At 44.3% G+C, this 27,535-nt stretch overlaps 1 long non-coding RNA gene across 1 annotated transcript in view; it reads right to left on the bottom strand.

Moving 5' to 3' along the window:
- Positions 1 to 1,074: 1,074 nt before the first annotated feature.
- Positions 1,075 to 27,535, bottom strand: part of LOC131266201 (uncharacterized) — a 61,947-nt gene continuing 35,486 nt past the window's right edge. The window contains exons 2-3 of the long non-coding RNA XR_009178364.1: positions 21,514 to 21,541; positions 1,075 to 1,171 (exon numbers count right to left, since the gene is read on the bottom strand). This is a non-coding gene — a long non-coding RNA (uncharacterized LOC131266201). The remainder of the gene's footprint in view (positions 1,172 to 21,513; positions 21,542 to 27,535) is intronic.

The following is a 27,535-nucleotide window of genomic DNA, read 5'->3' as shown; positions in this document are numbered from 1 at the left end:
CAATCGTCCCAGCACCCGCTGGAACCGAGCATAATATCATCGCACGTGAAGCATTTAATTAGACCGGCGTAGCGGAATTATTACCGCTGCCCATCACGCACGAGCGGTCCTGCGGAGGGATATAATTTAATTGTTCGCAAATTCGTGTCCCATTGTGTTTCGGGATGCAAAGAGAGGAAATAAATTGCAAACGAAACATTGCAGTCTGCAGGGTCCATTTCCACGCAGTTGTGCCCATTTCCACGCAGCTTTGTACTAGCAGAAATACTTTTGATAAATTTCCCTGAAATTCACTTGTATAACCTCACTTTTGGGCAAAAAAATATAGGCATAGTAGTGGTTTGGTGAGAGGGGTTTGTTGGCTGTTCATGTGGGATGGGTTTATGCAATATGCCAAGGAAGAACAACAACTCAAAATACATTTATTTACATAAAACAGTTCAATCCAATTTTCAAAGTTGTGTATATGCATCTTAAGAATGAAAAAATCGATGCGTGAATAAGTAAAGATAATGATACTCCAGTAACAACACTCAAACAATGCAAGAAGCTTGGATTGAAAGTTTTCTTTAAAAAAATTCATTATCAACAACCAATCGATAGCTCCAACTAATCAAGCGGGACATATTGCCCTTACGAAAAATAAACTTTCTTTCCGTCCGCAATCGTAAGATATCGTTTAACTTCACTCATTTCCGGTCCGGTGAAGATGCGTTGATGTAAGAAAAAATTGACACATTGTGTGAATGTGTTCCACTCTTGACCGAACCCCCTCGAGGCACGTTTTCGGTTTCGGCGACGAGATCAAATGTGCACGATTGGCTAAAACAAAGGCTAAAACTCCAACAAACTCGAAAAGTACACTATGTAACCCCAACCCGATGCTCGGCGGGCTGTGAAATGAGATTTGTCCTCACGGAGGCAAAACAAAAACACTCAACGCAACAACCCCACGCACACACCGACCCACCGAACGCACTTGGGGTGATTTGTTCGACCGCTCAACCTCGTGCCGTAAACGACACGCTTCAACATCCTCGCACATGTTGCCTACCTTTCTCTGCGACTCCTGATGTCGGCTCCAGCAACGGTGGCGGTAAGATGCGTCCGCTGGTGCGTTGGGCTTGGCTGCTCCGGCCGAGGGCTTCGCTGTTGCAGGGACACAAAATTGCTGCAAGTGGAAAGTGAAGCAGATGGAAAAATGGGCTCCCATTAGTGCGGTCACGCAATCTTCTCTATGGCATGCGTTTACGGGCGTGGATTCAATTTGCCCAGGAATTCGACCCGAACGATCGCTGGCTCGCGGGCGCCACATTGAATCCGCACATACACGCATGGACACATATTCCAAATAGTGTGCTCTTACGGCATAAGCTAGTAGTTTTATGTCCTAGAAGTTAAAAAAAAAACAAAGGTTTACCCTAAAATGCATTCTTTTAGAAGCGACCTTCAATACGACACACAAAACGAAATTAAACCGGCGAAATAGGAATGTTACTCAAACTGCTAGTTTTATGCAAATATTCCTTTTATTCCATCGATAAAATATTAGTGAAATATGATGTCAACAGATGTTCTGTAGTGTAGAGATAAAATAATATATAAAGAGATAAAATAGATATAAATGTTTAGGTTACACTTCACTACATTGAAACCGATTCACTGCAGTTTTATAAATTCTCATCAATCAAAATGTAGGCGTCACTCAGGTGTCGATATCATTGAAGTACATTGCGAAATGATCTAACGCTTATGGCGCCGATGATGATGTCAACGATTCGATTCCGGCGGCAATCTGACGAATTATTTGAAGCTGTTTTCGTGTTGCTCTCTTCCCCACTCCTCTAAGCGTGCTTCACGTGTGCTTCCTCCTTGGCCCAACGCAGCGATCCATCCACCGAGAACCGATCCTTGTGCCTTCTGGTGGCTTGCGTGGACCCTCAAATTACTCACGACCCATTTCAAGGAGTGCCCGCACTACGCGGCTGTGAACAATGTTAAAAGCACACACGAACATTGAAGAAAGAAAGAAAGAAAAAACTCCACGGAATGTACACCGTTAAAAGCACACACGAACATTGAAGAAAGAAAGAAAGAAAAAACTCCACGGAATGTACATCGTGCAGCATCAAGTCATCGAGTTAGGAAGAAAATTAAGTGCCCAGCACCTACACGGTACCTCATAGGGCTACCTTGGGCCCGCCTCGTGCCAGCCTCGGAACTGGTTTGAAGCTGGAAAGTGGACGACGGTTGTGAGAAAAAAAAACCAAATCACCGATCACTGCAAGAAACTCCGAGGTGTGTCACTGGCGACGCCACCGACGCCGGGCTGCTGAAATAGGGCGCCGTGCATTCGGTGCAGGGCACCAAATATAGAGCACCAAGCGAAAAGCCTGCCCCATCGCCCCCTCCCCCTCTCCACCAGCAAAACCCCTGTGGGCGTCACGAGCGAATAGCCCGGTCATGGGGCGGGTTATGCATCGATGGAGGTGATCGAATGGGCCACAGTGTTGCATAAAATTAAGCAAAAACAGAAGAAGAGAAAAACGACAGTAATGTGGTACCGAGCAATTGATCGAGACCCATTTTCAGTTGCGCGCGGAACGAATGTCATTAAGCTGATTAAATTGTCGCCCGGTGAGGTTTTTCTTATCAGCGCTCGGTTAAACTACGTTTTACACTTTCTACCTACCAACCAGTGGAAGGCACACGGCAGCTAATGAAAAAAAATGTTGAAATAGTCGTTTTTTCTGGGAGTTACTGATCAGCAACCTTGTAGTAGAGACGAATAAAATACGAATCACATTAACGCGATGTGATTTCTTTCACGAAAGCAAATTGAAAGTAAAAGTTACTAAAGAAAACAAAGTAAGTAGTTTTCAAATTAAATAGTGTCAGCAGAAAACAAAAGAAAAGAAAAGAAACAATAAAAGAATACGGTCTCTTACGATTTGCAAAATAAAATGTTAAAAAAGGTAAAGTACACCAATCAAAACACCTTTTCAATCACAAAAAATGTAATGTTAAGAACAAACCGGTAAAGACAACATCAAAGGTTAAAAACCTCTCATTCACTATAAAATACCGCCACACACCTTTCACAGACTGGATGATGAAAATAATGATGATGGTCTGTCACAGAATCCCACATAATGATGGAGCGTATTGAATAACCATAAATCACCGACGTTGGTGTGTTTGCGAAATGCCTTGATCTGTGTCTGTCGTCGTTTCACGGGTTCGCACCCCCGGCCGAAAACCATCGCCACCCACCTTGCCAGCACAATTGATTGACGGGCGGCCACCATTACGCTTCTCTCGGCGGTTGGCTGCGGCGCCAACGGAGTTTTCCACGTTCGTAGCACACACCGCAAATGCACTTGCACACTCATATCCCTTCGGGATCAAATTAAACTGCTTACTTTGCTATCAAAACCGCGAGTCACCGTTAGCGATGGCAAAAGTTGGCGGGCCCAGCTCGAGGGCATTACATTTGCTGCCTTTATGTAACCGCTGTCGCTCGGGAAGCGATAATCTTTCCACAAGATGTGCTTTCTTCCGTGGTCCGCCAAAGCGAAACATAATGATCGTACCTGTTTCAGGTGCTTGACATCAATGATCATGACCTGAAACGCGGTTTCTGTGTGCAATAAATGATTACACATTGAAATTTTATACGAAACAAAACAAAAACCTGTCGCTTTTGAACTCATACGACCATACGTATGTAAATAAAGCCTTTCGAGGGAAAATTCTTACTTCAAACGATAAGGGATAGAAGATTCAATTAATCCTTTCAATGGGGTTCGCCCGCGCGCTTTGGCAACGCTTTCTTCCCGTAGGTTGAGTATCCGTTTTTAAGCCCAAAGGAAACCTTTGAACCATTCTAGAATGTGGTAAGGTATGGAGTTTAATTAATTAACCGGTTAGCTTCCGTTAACCAAACCACAACGCGAACGAATCAATTGAGCCTGATACAAGCAGCACGTGTTGAGATCAAGGTTGTTTCACCAAAATAACTCTACGGGAGAAGACGTTCCTCGGTTGTGGAAAACAGATCGGGACGTAAACCGTTATCCATTTCAGCTAGTATTTCTTCCGGCGTATTGTTATCAAACTAGATTCCACGAAGTGTGTTATACTTAATATCAACAAACTCAAGCTCATCCCGAGGCGGGTATCAAACTACAACTCGATCCATCGGTTTAGATTCCCCCGAAGCCATAGTGCTACAACGTGTTCTCAGTTTCAGTCGTCGTCGTCAGCCACAATGAGGCAATCAGAATCCTGGGCTTGGTTGGCATCGTGTTAACCTTCTGCCAGCAGACCACATCCGTAATACACGGTCTGGTGGAGTCAAACTACGCCCCACAGTCTACAACACTGTTCCGAGTGCAACTTTAACGATTTGGAGAATATGAATCAAGTTATGAGGTGACACGTCGACGTTGGTTCTGATTCCGGAACAGCTGGTTTATTGATAGAAAGAAAACGTTCTCGGGTGGATCGGGATAATTTTGTTATAATGTAGTACGTAAATATATAAGTGATCGATGAGCGCCATCGAATATGCATCATAATAATATCAACAATCAAATTAATGTTGGTTAAAGCTAAAAAAAAATGATTTCTAAACTTTAGAGTGTTTTCTGTACAATACCATTTTATCTCTGAACGGAAATCCATTGAACAAATTGCAATCTGCAATAAGTTGACGTATAGATAGATAGATAACGAAAGTTACTTTTGATATGAGAATAAATCTTTTCATTTGCAATTTGTTTCCTTAATGTCGATGGAGAATTAATTGACCATTTTAATTCCCTTCGAAATTCTTTCGAAAACGAACGTCCATCTTGGTTACTCGACGGAAGATAATTACCATTACAATTTCGTGGAGAGGCAGAGGCTATTAAAATGTTTGATTTATTTGACAGGGACGCAATAAACGTACGGAGCTACAAGCTGTTTCCCGGAAGTTGAACCTCACATTCCCAGATCCATGAACACTCTAGGCAATGAACTTGAACTTCCTTTTTTCTCGTACAACCATTTCATTCATTCTGAATATTCTATTCTGGGTTTAATTAGCCATTCTTATTGAAGCAATTCGAGTAAATCACAAAGGACATCTAGGACGTCTTACTCTAGATCGACCCCAAGAGGCCAACGGTTGGCGCCTTATCCTCCGATCGGCGTTCCAACTCCTGCCAACTTTGCTCGCGGTCGTCGTCAGGCGACAGTAAATCTATAATTACTCTAAATTTTCAAGGTTCTCTTAGGGTCGGTTACGCAAAGTCGCCTGGTCGCGGAATGGTTTCGCCGTCGGTCATAACAACAACCACCCCGCGTGCCACCCCCTCTTCCCGTGCCCCGTGGTGGACACAAAACTCCAGCCAGTGAAACATGAGCGTGACATTTTGCCTCGTGCTCGTCCGCTACCCTCGTGGCCATTCTTTCGGTCGGGTCTCGAAGGAAAAACCCGTTCAAATTTGCCCGTAAACATGATTTATGAAAAATTACCCTTCATCGATTGTGCGGGTGCGGCGTATACGACCCGTGAGTCCAACAGCTATGTGTGTGTGTGTGTAGGTTTCCCTTCGACCAACAGCGAGCCTCCAGCGGTTGGGCTGCTTCGATCGGAGCGAGCAAAAAAAAGCATAAAAGTGCTGCAGTAAAAATAAATAACGAAAATCGGTGCTGCGGCCGCACGTGGCGTCCAATACTAGGTGCTAGTTCGGGTAGCGCACAACAAAGAAGTACGACCATTTTCCAACCAGCTTCGAGGTGCCGGGCCGGTTAGATAATTAAAATTAATGATTAGTTTCGACCAGGATGGCTGAAAAGTGTGCTGGAACATTGCAAACGAACGAAACCGGGCGACTTAGCGACCGCATGGGGTCACAGGGTGTGTACCTGAAGCGAAGGAAGCTGCTGCCGATACCCGTTTGTAACGCATACCGTTGCACCTCAGTAACCGGCACACCTCACCGCGCCCTCTCCAACGGCTCCGAGGTAAAATTGCGCTCCCCGAATGGTCACCGTAACACAAGAAGCATGTTCGGTGCTGCATAGGCACATGACCGATTATTACTGACTAATTAATAACCGTGAGGTGCTGTACACTTTTTCTCCCCAGTGTTTGCTTTCCCTCCACCCAATGACTGGAACAGCGTGTCCTTCGAATGTCGCCGCGCGGTGCAGCTTCACACAATGGACGTGCTTTTAAGGATGGAACGATCATGGGTCGGGGTCGGAGGCAAACACAAAAAAAAAACAACAAACTAGGGAGAGTTCAACCAGCTGAGGAGATTGTTGCCTCAAACGAAGGACATCGAAGCGAGTCGCGTTTGACAAAGTAGGCCTACTGTAAAAGGTTACCGGTCGCTCTAAAGGACTTGACGATAAAGTTCAACAAGAACATGGGCCGTTTCTAAAAGTAACAGTGTAGAAAAAGAAAACATTTTCTTTAGTACTCAATGGAAGTTTAATTGAATTAAACAGTGTATGAATAATAAACTATTAAAGTATTTTGTAGAAGTAGTTCCAACGGAAAGAAAAGGTTGTAAGATATGAAAAAAATTTGTTTAAAAAACCTTGTCAATAGAAGCACAAAAAGGGTCTCTAACATGTGCTTCTATAATCTCTTGTTCACCTCACAAAGTACCACAATTATGCTGGATAGATTGAGCACTTCCTTTCGCATCAGCACCTGGCGGTGGGATCGAACTTTCCCATTTTATGTAAGAACCCACTTAATCGTTTTATTGGCACCGTTCCACCCAAAACAACACTCTTCCGAAGTGTGCCCCGTTTCGGCATCACCACCACCACCGAGACGTCCCGGGAGAGTAAACAAATTTATAGACAGTAATTAATCACGAAACGGCCCATAGAGTGCCGCCACGCCGAAATTGGCCCCCGCGATCGCTTTACGCTTGATTTCGGCGGCGTTCGGCCGAACGAGACAGCTTACCGACAGTTTCCCTCGTGGGCTGTTGTCGCGGACACCTTGCCGTGTGTGTACGCCTCACCGAGCTCCCTGTCCCTCCGCCCCCGAAAAAAGGGGGAAACCATCGTTGGAAAAACAGTAACAACAGTTTTTCGATGGCCTCCCAGCCTATACCCATGCAGCTTGCTCGCCGGATAATTGGACCATTTTCTTCGTGTAAACATTACGCGTTCCGAAAACTAGCTTCCGCCGCCGCTCAACCCCACTCGGTAGATCCTGCCAAAGGCCTACGGACGATGCTTTCGTGCCGGGAGCGTACAAGTGAAGTTACATAAGCGTGGTTTAACCTTTCGCACCGTCCCACTTCTCGATCTGGACCACGCTCGAACGGTGCCGTTTTTGGTGAACGCACTTCGGTGTGCGATGTTGTAGGTATGAGGCTGATATTGCTCCAAATTCTTGCAAAACAATCAGAACTACACTTTAATTACCGAGGATGACGAAACAAAAAAAATATGCTGCACAAACAAAACCAGCATAAAACCATCAGCCAGATTTTGTTTCTTGAACGAGACGTCACCTTTAAGCCGACTTGCATAAGCCCGCAGCTTATCTCGATCGAAGTAGGCTCGGGTTTGAAAAACGTTGCTCCTCAACCGTCAATACCCGTAGAGACGCTCTAGTTTTCCACGCAGTAAGTCACAACCAGCCGAGGTTCGTGCAGTGGTTACATGTATTTTTTTTCTTCTCTTGTACTTTCACCCTTGAGTTGATGTTTGGATTTCATCGGAACCCGCTTGAAACCATATTTTAAATTTACTTTTTTTACAGCAACTCAATAACCAACAGGGCCCATTCGCATACGGGCATGAGGTATCGGCGCGGATCGAATCGGGCGCTCAGATAATTATCACCCTCGTACACCAACTGGACCAAACGGTACGAAATGGGTCACAACCCTCCCGCGTATTGTTGGGCTGTTTTCATTTTTTACCAGAATCCATCCTTTTGTAGTGGCTACTGAGGAAGCAAAAAACGAAATAACCACCACTAAAAAGTATTACACAACCGACCCCGAACCGATCGGAGTAGTGATCTAAGTGGCGCAACTTCTCATCACTTGAAGAAAGCCATCTTGTGTGAGGGAAATAAAATCGGGGGAAGTGAAAAAGGGCCCTCAGCCTTGGAGCCATTTACCATGAGAAGACTTCTCCGTGGAAAATCAAATGCGAGCATTTTTGGACAATTGTTCACCAACAGAGACTCGGATATACCGTAAGTAAGGTATGTGCACGTAATCGAAATGGTCCTCCAAGTAATAGAAAATTCAGTGGACATTAGAAAAAAACCCATCTTTACAATGATCGGACTCGCGAAGGAAAATGGTCCAGCATTCCATTATCGTTTTTTCCCCCGTCCCGCGATTGCCACCAGCATACACCGGAGATTACGTGAACGCAGTTAGGAACGCTTACTTAAGGGCTCCCGCGCGCACCGCGAGTGTCAATCAACAAAGCATCAAACCCGAACGGAAGCCCCGACCAGGCTGTTCGTGTTTTGAGTCACCGATGAGCTGAAAGTGCGTCGATTTTCCGTACCGAAAATTGCCATTTTATGAGCATGGCCACCTTTTGTCCGAAAAGCGACACACAATGGAACCGATCCGGCGTGCCGGTTTCGTGGGAAAAGATTCGCCGGGCTCGAAATAACTTATATGGTCCTCTTACAGCGCCACCAGCCTCAAAGGTGGTCTCAAAATGAAGTCGTCGGTATTAAACTGCAATGAGCTTTTTTGAGTGGTATCCGGATTGGGATTGAGACACATCGATGTGCGCTTAAGTGGGCATTTTATTCTTCAAAAGCTTTTCTTAAGCTGTTCCATAGTTCAAATAGGTAAGATTGTGAATTTTGATGAAGGCGTAAGATGACGCATCATTTGTCACTTGTGATGAGTTTTTAATGGCAAGAGTGTGTAGTTTCCACTAATCTACTTTCAATTGACGAGAAAACGTAATTTTGTCCTACTATTTATTCCTTGCATTTCGACTTTGCAAGGAAAACTCATCATACAAAGATTCGTTACCGTCTCTACATTGAAAACTGCATCCTGCGTCAATTCTCGTTCAGCAAAAGTGCACTGATGTAAAATACATTTGCAAATCCTTTCCAAAGCCTAGCTTGGCTTTGGTCAAGGGCAACCATTCTGGTAACATCTTTCCATTTTAACCGACCAGTCAAACCTTCAACGCCAGTCATGTTTCCCATTTCGTGCGAAGAATGCCCGTTAAAACATTAACACGAAAATATGCAACCGAATGGACGTTCGGTGAACCTACATTCACGCTGAGCTCTCGGCTTGCGGCCATGCACCATCTCATGGACGGCACAATCTCGGCTGCCGTAAAGCAGATTGTAACCGGAAGCACGTTTCGAGCACTCGGACCCGCGAAGCCACTGCCAGAGCAGGCAAGTAAGCGGAGGGAAAAGAAAAAGCAAAGTTCAAACAGTGTTCCGCAACGGGGAATCTCCGCACGCATTCCGAGCGTGAGCTGGTCCGCTGTAAAGCTTGCGGTGGTCGGAAAATTAACATACCACACTCCGTTCCTCGCGAACTCTGCCAGAAACGTGATAGAAAGGGAAGAAGAGTGAATGAAACTTTTCACCAGCACTTTCCACTCGTGCAGTTGGGCGAAGTTCTAGCTTGAGTGTGATAATAGTAATGTGCAGTGAAAAATGTACGTAACCTTATATAAAAACGCACTTCTCTACGCGGGGTGTAAAAGTACGATGTAAATTAATTATACATTTCCCCGCGCATTCCCATCTCCAACCACCCTATCTCCATCGGGACAGCAGAGCATTTTACATTCCAAAAGCGTGGTTTGCACTGCTTTTGGATTCTATTGCCTTCCACGTTTTTTTTTTTTGGAAACAAGAGGTCTCTCGGTGAGAACTCACAACGAACCGTGCAAAGTTGAGACAAAAACGTGGAAGAATAAACCGTTGCCAGAATGCAGCACCGAACATCATCATAAAAATGAAATAAAATAGTACCCTCTCTTGAAGAACCCTTCTGGGAGGTGGTAGAGGTTTCGAAAGGTACAGCTATATGGAACATTAGTTTTTCCCTCTTGCTTTATGGTTCCTTTGTTCATTCTTCAGGGCGGCCACATTGGCAGTGGTCAATTTATGACCGTTGTTGTGTTTTGCGTAATGAAGGTTACTTACTGCGGCACCCCGCTGAAGATGAGCTTCTTCATCGTTTCTCAGCATTCCCCGACCTGTTAATGCTGATGCTCTTATGCCATTTGGTCTGAGAGGAAGCTAATGGCTATGAAGAATACGAAGAACTCAACGAAACAATTCGATTTGGTACGATGATCGGGCTGCTCCTTGAGCAAAACATTCTAAAACATAGCTAAAAACAATGTCCTAGAAAAATAGAACAAAAAGACTTGATCGTGTTGTAAAAGCGACGAACCCGATATGATATTTACTCCCTTGGTCATGAATTTATTAAAAGCGAGCAGTGATCGTATTTAAAAAATAAAGTATTTCATAGAGATACAGTTTGTACCTAATCCTAACAAATACCGAATCCTAACTAATCCTTTGTTAAATTAAATCAACATACGTTTCACAAATCCGGTTGCAAACAAGAATAATTTACTATAGAACTAATTTCATTCGAATGAGATTTCCAAAAGAAAAATGTGTCTCAACTGGTTGATAGCAAGCCGAGTTAAAAGTCGAGTAAAAACATATTGAATATTTTACTCGTAACAAGTTTGCAACATTTCGTAAATAACAGTACTCAACATGAACGACAAGCAATTTAAAAAGCACAAACAAACAAAAGCACACCACCAAGTGCGGACTGCAAACCCACAAAACTCCTCCGGGCCGATTGGTGCCGTTTGGCGCGCGCGCGCAAGGTAAATCGTCGCTGCATTCGGTGTCAATGGTCACGGTTCCGTTTTATCCATTCGGTACGGCACCATTTCTTTCCGGTGTGAAAAACCAAAAGGCAAAACAAATATAGCAATAAAGCTAAAACATAGCAAAACCGGTTGAGCCGTGCGTCCCACCAGCAGGAAACTAGGGACCGAACTAGCACAACAAACAACGACTTCAACTGCTGCGGAGTTCTGGCCAACCGACGACGCACCAAAAACCGGCGTACCAGCTTGCCACTCAGTCACGGTCGACTAACCCCGCGGCTTTCCGGTGGTCCAACCGGGGGTCAAAGAGTTTTACCCGCACCGAGGCGCCTTTGCTAACCCGCGCGCCGCGAATCGCAAACGATCCGAAACAATGGCCCCCTCCCCCTAACGGCTCGGCCAGAAAACAGAAAACCACGTTTCCCGGCATTTGTCGCACGGCACGGCGATAACGCGAAAGCAGACGGTTTTCCGTACGACCGGTACGACGGAGTTTAGCTAAACTATTTACAGCATTCGACAACCGCAACGCCGAAGATGAGTGGGACCGGCTGCCTTTTGTGCCATATCTTTTGCGCTTCGCGACAATATTTCACACCCACGCACCGCCCAAGCGCTAACGGGAACGTGCAATCGACCCACCCACGTTCGAGAAATTTAAATTTTCTTTCTCGCGAGCAAATATATGCGAACACGGCTCACGTAAAACTGTGCAAATTTGTCTAACGAGGTTACTCTCCGGACACGATTGTACGAAACACCGTCGATTTAGATTTATAGCGCCATCAACCCCCTCCGGAAAACTTGTAAACATCACCCTCTAAACTGGCATGAAACAAGGTAATGCGTGATGGAAAAAAATACAACATCCACGGAGAACTAAACTCTAATCGGGTCACTATTTTTACGATCAAACCACTATTAATCTTTCCCACTGGTTTGTGCTGGATTGTATTTTATGATTTTTCAAATTTTCCACCACGACTTTACAATCGGCTAATCCCCCGGCATCGCTTTTAATCTTTTGTCGCCGCAAACATCAAAACCGGATGCGATCCGCTAGAACCTCGACAGCGTTTAGCTGAACGGATTAAATTATGAATAAATTACCCGCCATAATCGCTTACACACCCGGTCCCAAAACGGACGGGAACCGACCGACGGATGGTAAAACACATTGCTCAGAGAGCATAAAATTCGGTGAAATTGTTTTAAACTGATAATCAAATTTGTAATTTCACCCATTAGGAGCCCAAAGGCGGCTGTAATGTGATGGAAAAATCGAGCCCTCCCGCTGAAAACCAGAAACGTTTAAATAAAATGTTTCAAATTAATTGAGATGTACATGCATATGCACCCAAAGCATGGGGGGGCCGACCACACAAAGGCAAACTTAAACGGGCCCAGCATGTTGGGCGGAACGATCGGGTGGTTGGTAAAAGCTTGCCTCAGTTTAATTACGAACCCGACTGTCCGTGTCGGGCCCAATTTGTTTCCGATTTACCAGAAAAGCCCGTGTGGCGTTGGTGATGAATAAAAAACGTACTCATACAAATTCACACACACACAGACTGGCTGACGGAGCAGAGTGCAACGCAATTGCAACTGCATCCATACCGGTGCATGTCGAATGGGGCAATGGATGGATGTTCGGGTGTAATTTTCACTCGACAATTGTAATCATTTAATCGACCATAAGACCTGCTTGTTTGAGGTTCTACGAACAGGAAATTCACATGCGCTCCGAAATTCAGACATCAACGATGATGATGATGATGATCATGATGACGTGTTTACATACGTTTCGGTGCGGTATGGTCAACTCTCCACACAGCCTAAGCCTTTGATATAAACACTCTAAACCGTGTTTGTTTTCCCCCAAAATAACGGTTTTGGCGATCTGAAATAAAATCTCCCTTTGCTACCCTTAAACCCCCCCATCCTTCGTTGCCTTTATGCTTCGACCCGCAGCCCGATTTTCGGCAGACCAATCGTAATAATTAAACTGTCAGCTATTAACATCGGGCGCTTGTTATTCTGATCCCTACAACTCGATTGCAAACGGAAGCCGCCCACTTACGCCATTGCTCAACAGTTGAACCCACTGGAAACCGTCGGTCGTGTGTGTGTGTGTGGTTGTGGGTTTCTGTGTGATGCTCTTCATTGCGCCCAAATCCCGTAATAACCTATTTTTAATCGGAATTTAATCGGTACACAATAATAAAGCACGTATGCACGATGATGCCTGTGTTGACGGTTTTTCTATCGGAATCAAGGATTATTATTTGATTAATGCGCCATTTGTTTTGTTTTTTTCGTTGCAATCATTAATCCGTCGTCGATTGTTGCATCGTATTGGTTTTATTGAGTTTTGTTTTGCTTTTTTTCATGGTCTCACCAAACCGAAAGTTACAAGATTGGGATCGATTTAACGATAAATCAATCCTAAAGAACCTTCTTCTAAATTTAAATTCCCCCATAAGTTACTCCGTGGAGTCACTCTAAGACTTCCGCTTCACGTAATGAATACAATACGCTTTTCCGCCATTTGTCCCGGCTGAACCCATTTTCACGACGATTGACCGCAATTAATTATGCACCAACCGGTGGAAGTAATGATGCCCCCGAGGCACGCTTTACTACCGGAAAAAGGGTTCAATTTGGCCAATAATTAATTGTTTAATTAATACAGTCGTTAACCACCGATCGAACTGCGTTTGTGGGGATCGAAGGGAGAAAGGCATGGTGCACACTGGAATGGAAAATATTCTTGAAATTCCCCATAAACCGGGGGTTTCAATTGTACCGATTTCTCTGCTCAAGCCCATCAATCGTTCCGCTGTGGTTTGTAATTGTGAAGTTATAAGTGCTTACGTAACAAATGTTCAAAAGAATGTAATATTATGCAATGCACACCTTTAACATCAATACAAAGGATGGGAAATGACTCAAAAAAAAACGCTTCGGAAATGCGATCTTCAAATCCATCACTTTAAGCATTAGTTCCCACTGGGCTGACATAATAACAAATCATTTAATTAGCCCAGCCTGATCGTTGATGCAGTTGATGATGTACTTTCGTATCTTCCGGAGCAATGCGATCGATACCAGCATCATTTGTCATCGGAACTGGCTTACGTGATCGATTTAGGTGCGCCAGCTCTTGCGCTGTACGTTTGCTTAGTTAGTAATTTGAAAGAAAACGAGTAAAGCTAAACTGTACATCTATCTCCATTAGACTTTTTATGCTGTTCAGCTGACCTTAACTTACCATCGTAACATATTTTATACATGAAAATAAGATAATTCACAATTTCCGATATTGTTTACCTTGCAATATAAATGTCAAGAGAAGCACAATGTAAAAACGCGAGGTTCTTTCGGAAAACAGCATTGAGATAAGCATCGCAATGGCCACCTCCAGAAGAATCCGACAGCGTACACAATCTTCATGCAATATCAATTAAGTTGTTGCTATAGCGTTCCGATTCTCGGAATTCACGTCTCCAACGACAGCCAACCTATCGATTCGAATATCGCAGAAACTGTAATTTCCACAAACCGTGCGCCAGGTCAACCATTCATCGGTACGCCGGAGGGCAATGTACAGACATTTCGCGTCACCAGCTTCGGGGGCAACCCCTGGTTTTACCCTTCGCTTTCGGGGTGCAAAATGGTTGCCGCTGACGCTGGTGTTGTTGCGCAGTCGGGTGTTGTTTAATTTTAAATCAAATTACATCCCATGCTACCGTGCAGCCACCAACAACACCCCCCCTAGCCCCCAGCTGCCAGGGCGGCCAACGGCAAGAATGTTCCAATTTTCCGAATCTCATCCGTTACCGGTTTTCGATTCTCCGCGCGGAGAGTCTCTCCCTCCCGATTCGCCGAATCTAGCAATTTACGTTTGCGGTAAGGGTAAAGGGCCACCTAGAGCCACCCGGTGCCGGGTGCCGGGTGCCGAGTGCTGGGGGTGCTTTGTTCTTATTGCATGATTTCTCGTTTCGGCGTCGCGTTCGAGACCGTGCCAAGTCAGGTGTAAAATTATGTAAAATTGGCACAGTTTAATTGAGTAATTGAAAGAGGTTTCTGTTCCCACGCTGGAAGGAAGTGCTGAGTTGGTGAGATGTATTTTTGGAGCGAAAGGTTGTGTAAGGTACGTGAGATGCGTCTGAGAAAAGGGTACCAAACAAATACTACATAGAATAATGAATGGATAAATAAAACACTTGTATGTTGGGAAAAGCACAAAACAAACGTCATTCCCATTTTAATTTGGAAATTGAATTTTTAAATCCCATAAATACGTCTAGGCTCATATTCGATTTAGTTTTACTACAGAATTGTTTTTGACAAACAGTTTAAATAGTGTTTAATTCAAAGATAAAATTCCATTGAATTGGTTAATACCCCTTTAAGCTTCTTTATTTTAGGCATATTTTAAATTTCAAGCCTTTCTTCTTCAAGGAATCCTTGTAACTAAACTAGGCCACCGGACCAATCCTTTCTCTCTCGCCAGCCCAGAACTTGTCTTTGACAATGAATCGTAAAATCGTGCCTTCACGTTGTGAATTGCTTATGTAAGCAGAGGAAAGAAAAACGGGTCAGCTAGCCGCTAGCCGAAGCAGTTGACGAACGCCAAACCCGAAGAACCAAACCCACGCCAATCCCGGCGCCAAATCGACCCACATAATGAGCTGTCACTGGTGGTACGCAGAAAAGTTCGGGGTGCTTTTTCTTGCAGCCGTGTAAGATCCCGCGAAAGTGCTGACAGGAAATTAATCCAAAACCAATGGGCGCCGGTGGGAGGGGAGAAATCAGGATCGGATCGAAAATTACTCCTAAAAATGTGAAAATCACCACCAAAGCCTTTCTTCCACTCGTTAACGCCCTTGCCCGCCGCGGGAAATCGACCTGTCCAATTTGATTAAGAAGTCAATCAATTATATATCCTCAACCCTTCAGCTGCAGTGCTTTGGCTGAAGTGAAGCAACGTAAAGAATCGTCCACAATCGTCTAGAAGAAAGGGTTGGCGATCCAATTTCTCACCGGTTTTAATATAAAAGCTCGATGAATAGGAACAAAAAAAGAATTAACTCAACCCGAACCGAAGGGCTTAGGAAACCCGTGAGTCAGGTTTTGTCGCTCCACAAGGCTTACCATCATTACGGAGATATTTGTTAAAAAAAGAAGGAAGGCTTCCAGGGGCCGGGAGACTTTAGAGCCATTTTTCACCAACACCCATGGCGATGGGAAACCTCCTAATAGATTCTCGATACTTGCAGCTCCGCTAATGGCAGCTGACAGCAGATTTATTTCCATTGCTCACTTCCTCACGCCCGGTTGGTCTTCTACGGTGCAAAAGGAGACGATAATTTCGACATTCCAGGAGCCAAGGACCACTGCTAATGATGTAATTCTTCGACGCCTTGTTTCTACGAATAGATGGTCCAAGTAGGTGGTGAGAAAAACGGAACAAACCGGTAGATGCAGTTGGGCATCGATTTCGCAGATAAAGTGCAATTAAATATTGCATGATCGAGATAAAATTTTGTAAGATAATGTCTCGATGAAAGGAGAAAAAAAGTGGTATAAACTAACATATGTATAGCATTTAGAAGGTTACGAAGATATTCCTTACAAGTGGCCACATTTATGATCCTTCGCTCAGACGACGCATCACACTTTGCCATCAAGCTACCATTGTGCCGGCTAATAAGACTCTTCGGCATTGTTCGACCATTAAACACTAGAAACCTTTGAAATAAACTATACTCTCAATAATGTCTATTGTGCAAGCAAAGCTCCCCAACGAAGAAGCTAACGCTCCTCGCCTTTTTCTTAAACCTCGCGGCAACAGCTTGAAACAACTCTTTCGCGGATAGAACGCAAACGAGTGCCATGCATGGGAGCGTTTCCCAAATGTCAATATCTTACATTGACATTTGGGTGGAAAAAATGCGCCCGAAAAAGGGTGGAAGGGAAAAATAACATCCTCGGCTGAAATGCGGCTCCGCGATGCGCTTGCCACTCAGGCAAAGTGCACAAGCATGGCGGATCACTCCACCATCGAGCTCCAAAAGTAAAAAGAAAAAAAGTAAGCAACGATACGTCCGGATGAACCGGCTGAAGGTTGGCACTTCACCAAGATTAGTAGCGGTACGGCTTCATCGGTTTGCGCTCTCTTTATTGGATAATTCGATGCCCAAACCGAAGGTCTGTCTGGCCGTTGGCCACCTCGGTGGTCAGCCGGTCAGAACAATCCCGACACGGGAGATGCTCGACTTTTTTTTTGTTTTGTTTCAGCTCACCTCCATTTCGCGGTGAGTGGACTTTGCGGCGTGCTTGAAGGAGCGAAAATGAGGTAAAACTCACCGCCTCACAAACGATGCATGATATATGTAAATGTAATACCAATCCCCGCCGCAAGGTTGGCGAACGGCTCGAAGGCTGATGGGAATCGGTTTCGAGCAACGGAACGAAGAAGTAAAAACCCACCCAGACACGATCTCGACGGGCGGGTGAATGGCATTTACGCCAATGCGATGGCGCTTCGAATTTTAGGTCGCGGCAGCATCGTACCGAAGCGCATTCCAACCGTGCAATCTGTCGCCCAGAACAGCGGCCCATAGCTCTTCCAATCTTTCGCGCAAGGGACAGGCTAAATATCATCAACAATGTTGCCACGATACGACGAATGTCGTCTGGTTGGACTCACGAATTTGTTGTGTGTATAAAGACGGGGTTTCTGCATCGACCACAATCGACAATGTTGTTTGAATAGAAGATAAACTGAGATGACAAATTCCACCCATCAGTTTACAATGACATTTGTCTACAAAATTCTAAAAACAAGTCTGTCCATTTACAAAAACAGTGTTTAAACAAAATTACGACGTGATGATTGAAAAGCTTATATGATTTTGTTATTTGAAACAGTTTCTTCAGCTGTGACATTTTCATGCTTCTCAAGCCAGTTTTACATTCGATAAAAAGCAACAAGGAAGAAATCCGGTTGCTAAATCCGCTGCTGATATTTTCGACGAACACTTCCATTTCAAATTAACTCTAGGTTCACGATTTGTCGACTATTATCTTATGGTTGTTTGACTTTATGCTTCTTCGTTGGTTTATGTCTGCAATTCATCGAGGTTGTGTCGGTGGCGAAGTATAAGTAAAATACCTATTGCATTTCGTAGAGAACTCGCAGTGTTCGAGAAGTTCGGTAAGGTCAGGGAACGTCTGTTCGGGTTGGAGTTGGAATAAAAACTAACGAGACGGTGAGGACAAAATCTCCACCTAGACGCTAGAAACTAGAAAAGGTTACCTGTCGAACGAATAAAAATAAAACGAGACTAAAATCTGATCTCAGCTGAACCTTGAAAGATTTTGCTGAAAGAGTAAAAGAGTCCAAACGACGACCAAGAAAAAAAGGAACGAGCCAGAGAATGGTAAGGAGGAAAAGATAAGAAGCCACCACTTTAAGATGTGACACGGTTCAGCGGCACAAAACAGATGGAACACAGTCTCTTCAGCCACCCATATCGTTGCCAATCGGTTTTGGCTTCGTCGCCTCACCTTAAACCCACTCCTCACGTCTCTTCCTCTTCCCTCTTCTATGAGATGCACTCTCTTTGGGGTACCCTGTAGTGACTGCATCGAAATCGTACCTCTGCAGTTCCATTGGAATGCTGAGACGGGTGAAAAGCCGTCACGTTATTACGCAAGGTTGGCATTTCAACGCTCCGTGCGCACCCGGGAGTGGGACAAAGAGGAAGCCCGGGGGCCGCTCGGGGTGGTGCAAATACCGGAGAATTGTTGCATAAAAAATTGATTTCAATAGCTGCCGAGAACAATTTGTTACCAACCCCACCAGGTGGATTTGACGAGGAAAAACGATGCCAGTCATTCTAGAAAACTTTTCCGAAAAAGGAACGACATCAATCTGTTTTGGTCAAATGTAATAAGCAAATCTCAACGTCAAATAAACCAAAAAAATAACAAGATTCATTTCAATAAAAACCTATTTCATTTCTCAAACTGCAATGTTCAGCTCTATACACCTTGATGTTTCAGAAGACTTTAAAAAACTGCAAATCATCGTAGCATGGCGCGTATTTGCCAACCTTGATCAAATTCCTTCCATCTAATGGGATAAGCGAGCGAACATTTACAACTGAAGTCACTTAGCTCCATTATCTCATGATCCTCTTCCGCTTTTGGTTCCCCTCCGGTAGTTACTCCCCCCGTTCCCCCCCTCCAGTCTTGTGCCATTTGCAAAGAAAAGCGTGCAATCTTTCCACTGGCCGAACGCCAACGGAAGCTTTTCGGGCACACCAAATTGGTTGGCATTGGCATTTGGAGTCCGAAACGAACAGTAAAGCACCGCCTGACCTGGTTCGGATTTCGGTTTCTGTTTGGTGACTCGCTTCAATTACCACCATCTTGGCGCATACCACCGTTTTGCATGTGTGTGCACAAGGCAAACGGTGGAACAATTCCTTTGCGTCACACCAGAACCCCCAACTCCTCTCGAGTGAAATTAACCAAACGACCACGAACGATAGGTGTAGGGGCACTTTTTCCTTCCCTTAAGATCAGCTATGATTCTGAGAAAACGAAAGACTGTGGCCGTAAGGCGGGAGGAAAAATTGTTTGCCAACGCATAGCTGACCGATTGTTACACACATGTTTCATCTCATGCTCACGAGCGTAGGATGATGTGTGACCCTGGAGCCGCTTTAAAGGTCTGCCAAATGTTCGGATAGTGTGTGTGTGTGTGTGTGTGGCTCGGGCAGCCCCAATCTAGATCCGTCTATATTTCTTCACATGCCCCGGTACACCTTGTGGCTAAATGCGTGCGACCCAAATTAGAGTAATAACCCTAATCACCAAGCTGCGTTGGCTAAGACGGTTGCGAAGAGGTTAGGTTTGCTTCTCTCTTCGCCCCACCGATCCATATGCTACCGAAAGGTTCAACTACCCATCTCGGTGTGCGTTACCGAAATTCTGCCTCCGAAACAACGCTTTGTTTTGCTATATTTTCGCGTCTTCGCATTCCCCCCGGTGTGTTGTACACTTCACTCGGACGTGATGATGGCGCGTAGCATTTAATTAGACGCACTGAAACCCCCGGAATAGGAATCGGGATAGCAATTTCGGACCAAATTAATTTTCAACCCGTCATTTTTCTAGCCTGCTATTACAGTAGTGTTTTTTTTTTCTACCTATACTGCTTGAACCAACCGTAAAATTGAAGTCTACGGTTCAAGGTTGGTAGCACCAAGGTGTACTTTGTTTTTTATTCTCATAACATTTTGGCTATATTCATGGACTTGTTAATGGCTAGCTTATTATATCCAACCCAGGTAATTAACCTGTGAGTCATTAGTATTTGTTTGCAGAAAATGTTATTACTTCCTTTCTTAAAAAGTTTTAAACATTTATGCATGCTTGCGTATTGTTTTACCATAGATCCCATACATTTTTATTGATTGTTAATTGCTTGAGGAGCACAACGTATTGCTCACTACTGTTTCATGAATGTCCAATGTTTCAAGACTATTCTTTTCGCGTTAGGTACATCGATTGCAGAGTGTCTTTTACGACTCTATTTCCCGCTGCTTCAGATGAATCCAAACAACTTGTAATTAAATCGTAGACACACGTGCAATACAACCACCGCGCGCCACGATGTGCCCGTTTTGTCGCAATGTCAGCTTCGATGCAGTTCGTCGGTTTCGGTGGCGCTTTCTCAGTCGTGTTCGACTGGCCAACCATTGACCAGCGACCTAAGCCTCCAGCTAACAACACCAATCGAGCGTGTTTGACCGCGATGGCCAATAGTTCTCCGGTCCGTCCGCATTGCTACCGCTTGTTGGACATTGTGTCGTAAATGTCATCATGTCATCGGTGATCGGTGTCGTACGGCTGTTTGTGGGGATGTTTTTCATTCCCTTCTTCTTCATCATCAACCGCTGTCCTGTCGACATGGTTCATACATTTCCCACCCTACAGCATGATGACACCGACTCACAAAGTGCACCGCAAAGAGGTGCTCGTGCTGCTGTTGGTGCCGCCGGGGAATAATTAATAAATTCAATCAGTTCGAAGTAACGCACATTTTTTTATTTGCATTTTGCCCTCGCCAAGCCGTACGGAAAAATGGCGAAATGGTGGAAAATTTCACACCTCACGCGGACAAATTGCAGGACGTAAATTTTTAATCAAATTCACTACCAGCGTTCAGCTGTTTTTTTTTTTCTACCCCCTTTTTATGCAAGCCGACGCTACCGAAGAAGATTCCGGCACAAACGAGCCTTCTTTGCGTACACCCTTTTGTAGTGCACGGCGATGCTGGGCATTTTTCACCAATGTTTTATTTTCACACCCTCGCTGCACACCATTAACGAAATTAATTTTCTTTATTTTATATCAATTAATAGTGGCCGTAGCGGTGGAACGTGACGAGGAAAACACAAGGAAAATGCGACAACCAAAATGTTAGTTGGAAAATCATGCTTCTGTATGTGTGTGTCACAATGGCGCCGTTATTAAAAGTTGATGGTTATGTTTACCCACGCGGTAAAATGTAATTATTGTTTTGTTTAAAAATCCTCTTACCTTACACTACGCCACGTTGCGGTATTATCTGAAAATACGAAAAAAAATGAAAAAGTTTAATTAATTTAATTTAAATTGCAGTAACAGTTTTCGCACACAAAAACCTATAATTTTGCTCCCATCACAACACACGCATGAATGGAAATGTTTTGTCCGGTTTTGGTTCCTCTGGACAATCGAATATCAAACAAGCCAATGTGTAGGCTGATAATATTTCAACCTCGCATGTTAAAACGAGTATCTCATATTTCCTGCGGAGTGCCGTGTGTTGGGTGCGTTCGAGGAATACAAACTAGGACACAGAAAAACACAGTTTTAACTTTCTACCAGAATCGACACCACGCCAAAGCACTTGGTTCCATTGCACTTTGGGGCGGAACTTTATTCGTGCAAGATTCGTACCGACGGGAACACCACCACCTCCTGGTCTGGTTGAAGCACACGTTTTGCTGCGGACGTGTGCAGCATAACGTCCGGAGAAAACGCACTGTTAGTTTAGGTTAGACGCCGTGTCGAAGTGAAAATTATTCACCCGCCCGGAATCGTATCGATCTCCCATACTGGGAAGGAGGGTTGGCGAATGGTGGCCCACTGGTCAACTTTCTTCCCCGTCTGCACGCGAAAAGGTTGTCCGCAGGGATTGTGGACAAACATGCGAGAACGAACCGAATCGGGCAAAATGGTTCGTCGGAACGTAGACGTGTCGACATAAAAATAGAAAACACCCCACACCCTCGCGAATCGGTTCGCACAAACCAAACCGCCTGCCCAAGAGGCTGTCGCCGATGGCTGGGTGCGGTCAACATGGATCATAAGTGAAAACTAAAATCATAACAGAATGCCAACACGTCCAAGTGCGTACGCTGCACGTGTTTCTTCGCGCGGTGCCTTTTTTCGCTTCTTCTCGGGATAGAAAACTCGCTTTGAACTGCGACCACGGGAGAAGTTTCGCCGCCGAGACAAAAGTCACGTTGAACCATCGCGAGACGAGGGAAGACCAAGTGGGGAGAAAATAAAAACGAAGGTATTTCACCTTCTATTCCACCGTGGTGTTTTTCTAACGACTGCATTCTGCAGGTGAAATGTTTCTCGAATGCAATCAACGTGTTTCGTGACCTACAAAGCAAAGGAAGCCTTTCGATTTTACTTGGTGCTCTTCTATGAAATAAAAAGCTATAAACTCTTTCCTCAGTGGTCTATACGAGAATTTAAAAAAAAAATTATTGGAGTAGGAGTATTTATAATTCAATAGATTAATTAATTAAATATTTTAGGACAGACCAACAATTTGTTTGTTTGAAAATCCTACCATGGAAAAACATGATTGAAAAGTCTTTGTTGATTTTAAAACTGAAAAGGGTCTAGTGACATTCTCAGCAATGATTAAAGAGCAAAGAAGATTGGTAACTTGTTTAAAATTGCATACTGTTGGATATATGCTTCCAACCACATCGTTACTTGCGACATGGGCATCTTTTCACACTCAAAAGAAGCATGATCTGTGATTCTCGATAGCTATTAATCCGACAAGTTTCTGAAAACATTGTTGTGGCAGGCAATTTAACATTCAAGCATGGGATAATCCGTATGACATGCCGGAATGAACTCATCTTACTACATGTTTATTTATCCTATGCCATTGAACAAGTTGAACCACATTCCAGGATCCATTTTTCACATCTTTGTAGTCATGGATCAATTTGATGGATCATTGCATACAACATTTCCATATAAAACATTTTCCAACTAAAATCAACGGCTTCCGGAGAAGTTGGGAATCTTTTCAAAAAGCATCGCCGCATCCTCAATCATGCCCTCAGTCCCCCAGTTTGTTAGTCCAGACAAATCAGGTGCGATCAAAAGGTCATCCATGTGACCAGTTAGTTGGAAAGTTGAGAGCTACCGAAAAAAAGCACACAAGCACACAAACACAAACGCCACTCAACGCCCTTAATGCGCTCGTGTGCACACCATTCGCTGAAAAACTTTCCTTCCTGCCGATGCTGAATTCACTAAAATTAGCTGCAACTTTCTGCAAAACAAAAAAGAACACGCAAATTTAGTTATACGCTAGCTGGATGCTCACGTGACACTGGCTTGTGTGGCTTTCGGTGAAAAAGTTCAACCACATTAACAAGTTTAGTCACTCTAGGTATAAATTATAAATATTTTACTAAACTTCAAATAGGAACTTTCTCAAATCAAGTAGAACATAAAAAATGAAGAGTGTTGTGGCCGGCCTGAGTAGAAGAAAATTAATTATTAAGGGGTAAACTTCGGTTGTTTATAGAAACAGAGCTACGTAATCGTATTTTAAAATGTAGAAAAGGTCACGAAACACCATTCAGTGTTGTTGAAATTTGTTGAAGTAATATGAAAAAATAAAAACACCTCACGCATGTAGCTAATGTTTGTTTACAAGAGTATATTACATCAAGGAGTTGTCTGACATGTAACACATAGACTTCGTGCTACCCGTACTGGCACGTTCCAGCTGTTTGTTTATTCAGTAAACCAGCAGAACCAAAGAACTCAGACTTGCAAAACGTTATGCAGAGAGTGACATAAGAGATAGTCGGGCTGTACGATACATAATGTACATTATCACCATTAAAAAAGGGCGAAAACCTAAAACGCAGAAAAACACAAAGTAGGTTTAAAAATACACTTTTATCCTTTTTAGTTTTATCCTTTTTAAAGTCCTAGCAAATAAATATCTCTTCTACTTTTCACTGAATCCTTATCATTAACCGTGGTCTACGGTTTCACCGTTCAATAGCTGCATCAATCGGTTGCACCTTACAACAAACATCGCGCTGCCACCCATTGATTGATGCATCTGCGGCGCATTGTTTTGCGGGCGTGCGCGAAAATCGGCTCTCGCGAAAGCGCATCCGGTTGCATCGCCGGCTGGCCGCCCGATTGTGTGTATTTTCCCCTTTTGTTTGCTACTTCTTCCCATTCAGTCATTGGGTTTGCTTCGTTACGTCGATTGTTGCAACATCCCAGCCCAATACCACCCTGCTCGGTTCCCTTTTCCCCCATTACCTTTCGGGTTGGTTAGAGGTTAGAGCGAGAAAAACCCGCCACGTCTGCACAACCCGCATCTCCGGTACACCAAAGTGCCACAATCAACCTCGCTGATAGATTTCCGATGGTTAATTCCAAAGATTCCGCAATCCAACTCGTGCGCGAAGTGAAAACACAAAGACGCGGTTCGCGCGCGCTCCGGAATCCGCAAATGAAAGCTACTAGAGCCCACCAGGTTGTCGAGATTCGTGGGACGTGCGGATTGGGGGAGTGCTGCCTTAACGGAGGAAATGGCACGCAATATACGTGCAAAAACATTTATATAAATATAAGTCGAAACAAAACACACACACACACACGAGGCACGGGCCGCAATCGCACTAAACGTCAGATCGTGTCGTACAATCGTCTATCGTGACTCGGGTGAGAAGGTTAATAGAGTTTCACTTTTACTTTTATTCCATCGCTTTTTAGCGGTGTGTTTTCTTTCTCTTCTTCACCCCTAAGCCTATTTGTTGCACCCTGGCTACGTTTCACCTTTCCTTCAGGTTTGTCTGCGCGGTATTTGGAGCCCGCGCTATGATATGTTTTTCTCACGTACTCATCCCATCTGCAACTTCATCTAACGACACCCTCGGTACATGGAACGATTTCATTACTCGCAGCTTTTAAACCACCCCCCGGGGGGATGTCAAATTTTCCATCTGACGTTTCCATTTAGCAGTAAATAAGTCTCAACATGGAACATCTTTGGTCAGGACTGAATGAGATGTAGGAAAATTATTTTCCTCAACCACCTTCGCACCATGGGGCTGCGGGCGCAAAACCGTTGGGAAAGTGTGTACGTTTGAGTAAGGTTTCGTCACGATCGATCATAACAAAGATGCACGAATGGATGATAAATGAATCAGTTAATCGATAGAGCGATCATGATTGCAAAGAAATAAACAAAAGAAGGTTAAAGAAAACAAAAACCTAACGATTGAGTTACCAAGGTGTATCGGACGATTATTATAAATTACTTTTACCGTCCACTGTTATACGTGTATCGTATTTGATAGAGTTATTGCAGTCCGCACATCGAAAGCCACACTCCATGTTGAAATTAAAAGAAAAAGTCCATGATGAACTTTTTTTTCAGTTTCTCTCCGGAGTGATATGGTAATTGAAATGATCCACAAAAGGAAAAATATCTTCCAATAAATCACTCATGAATTGGGTGACTGGGTATTGCGGGTTTTAGGTAGTCTGAAAACAGAAAAAAACCATCAACCCACCTCCGAAACACGTGTGCAGCCTTTCGATTTCTTCATCCACTCCGCCAACCATGGCGATGTTTTTCCTTTCGCACGGTGTACGAGTGCCGAGCACGCCGACGCCAACCCGCCATCGCAGCTGAATGGGTGGATAATGGAATGATTCCGGAAATGACTTAATTACTAAACATGGAATTTCGGAACCATAGCGTACCGAGCGCGTCGTGGCCCGGTGTCATGATGCTACTGCCCTCTGTAGCTATGCTTATTGCATGATGTGCAATTTTTTTTTCCCCCATTTGCTTTTCCAGTTGGTCGTTGGTTTTTTGCGACCGTATCTTCTTTCCCTCGCGTTTTTGTTCGATTCTGCACGAGCGAATCTCATTGCCATCTCGTGCAATAAATTTTTCAACACTGTTCACACCGACCGTCTGCGTGGCCGGGGTGTCGCTCGTGGCGGCCAATGGTCACCCACGTCGGTCCGGAAGTGATGGAAACGGTAGCTGGCCGCTGCTTTGATGAGTAGTTGAATAATTGAGCGTTGGAATAAAACATTTATGTCGCGCGCGTTTAGTGCGATAATTTTGAAATTGGCAGTTATGTGAGAAACCGTTTTTCCCCAAATGATATGTGAAAAATTTCAAAGATATGTGAAAAATATTTCAACATGAGAAGTGCCGCTAAAAATGTTTCAAGTTAAGTTGTTCTCCGTACTCTTCTAAAAACTAAGCGAAGAGTTCTATGAAAAGTGTTTGATGAATATGAAAAAGTATCGAACAATGCGGGGTTGGGAATAAAAATTCCAAATTTCAATATAAGTGAAACTTTAACCCTGCGCTTGCATACCAATTTTCAGAACCAGCTAGTGTTGAATCTCTCATTTATTTCATCGTTGGTTATTTTTTGCTTTGCCTTTTAGCTGCCTCTTGACGATGACAACTGTCACCGATCGCCGATTTCGCTTTCATACAGACCAGGTTTCTAACTCAACCGACTCATGCAACAACAAGAAGAACAACCAACACGCAAAACCACCCATCAACCAGACATCCTCGCGAACTGGATCTTGTTGCAATTGAAGGGGGTAAATGGCACAGAAACCCCCAACGGCTATCGGAGCCTGGCAACTCTCGGACTCGCCTCACGAAGCGGTTGCACTTCAGAATTTGTTCGCCCGTTGTAGCTCAACCGAACCCACACCCCGACGTGGGTCCAAAATGTCACACCCAAGCTGCACCGGACCTCAAACTCCCGGTCCGGGAGATCCTTCGAGCCCGGGAGGTCAGCTCGCAGTTCTCCTTGTCCGCTTGGGCGCTTGGAGCTCGCAAACAAGCAAGAAGAAAGCTGGCCACTTTGGGGTGCGGTGTGGTGGGAGTTTGATTCTGTTTCTTTTCCTCCTCCTGCTGCGATGTCGGATTGCACCTTGCTAGCGGCGAATGATTTATGCTAATAAAGCGCGTGCACATTTTGCAATATAAATAAAAAAGTTTTGTCAGCTCGGGCGGTGGTGTTGGTGGTGATTTCAGCGGTTGAAGTAGTCGTTTTCCTTCAAACGGCTAACAAGCGAGCGAACGGTGGTCATATGCAGCCAGCTGGTAGTTGCAGAGCCGTCACGAACCGACTGCATGGTGGATGATTAAGGTGCATGTATCAGACCATCGATATTTACCAACAGGCTAGCGACACACGGCACTACGACAAAAAACGGTTTTAGCGTTAACCGGTGTCTTGTTTTT

Source organism: Anopheles coustani, chromosome 2 (assembly GCF_943734705.1).
Source record: "Anopheles coustani chromosome 2, idAnoCousDA_361_x.2, whole genome shotgun sequence".
NCBI classification, from domain to species: Eukaryota; Metazoa; Arthropoda; class Insecta; order Diptera; family Culicidae; genus Anopheles; species Anopheles coustani.
This window is presented reverse-complemented; position numbering and strand designations above follow the sequence as displayed.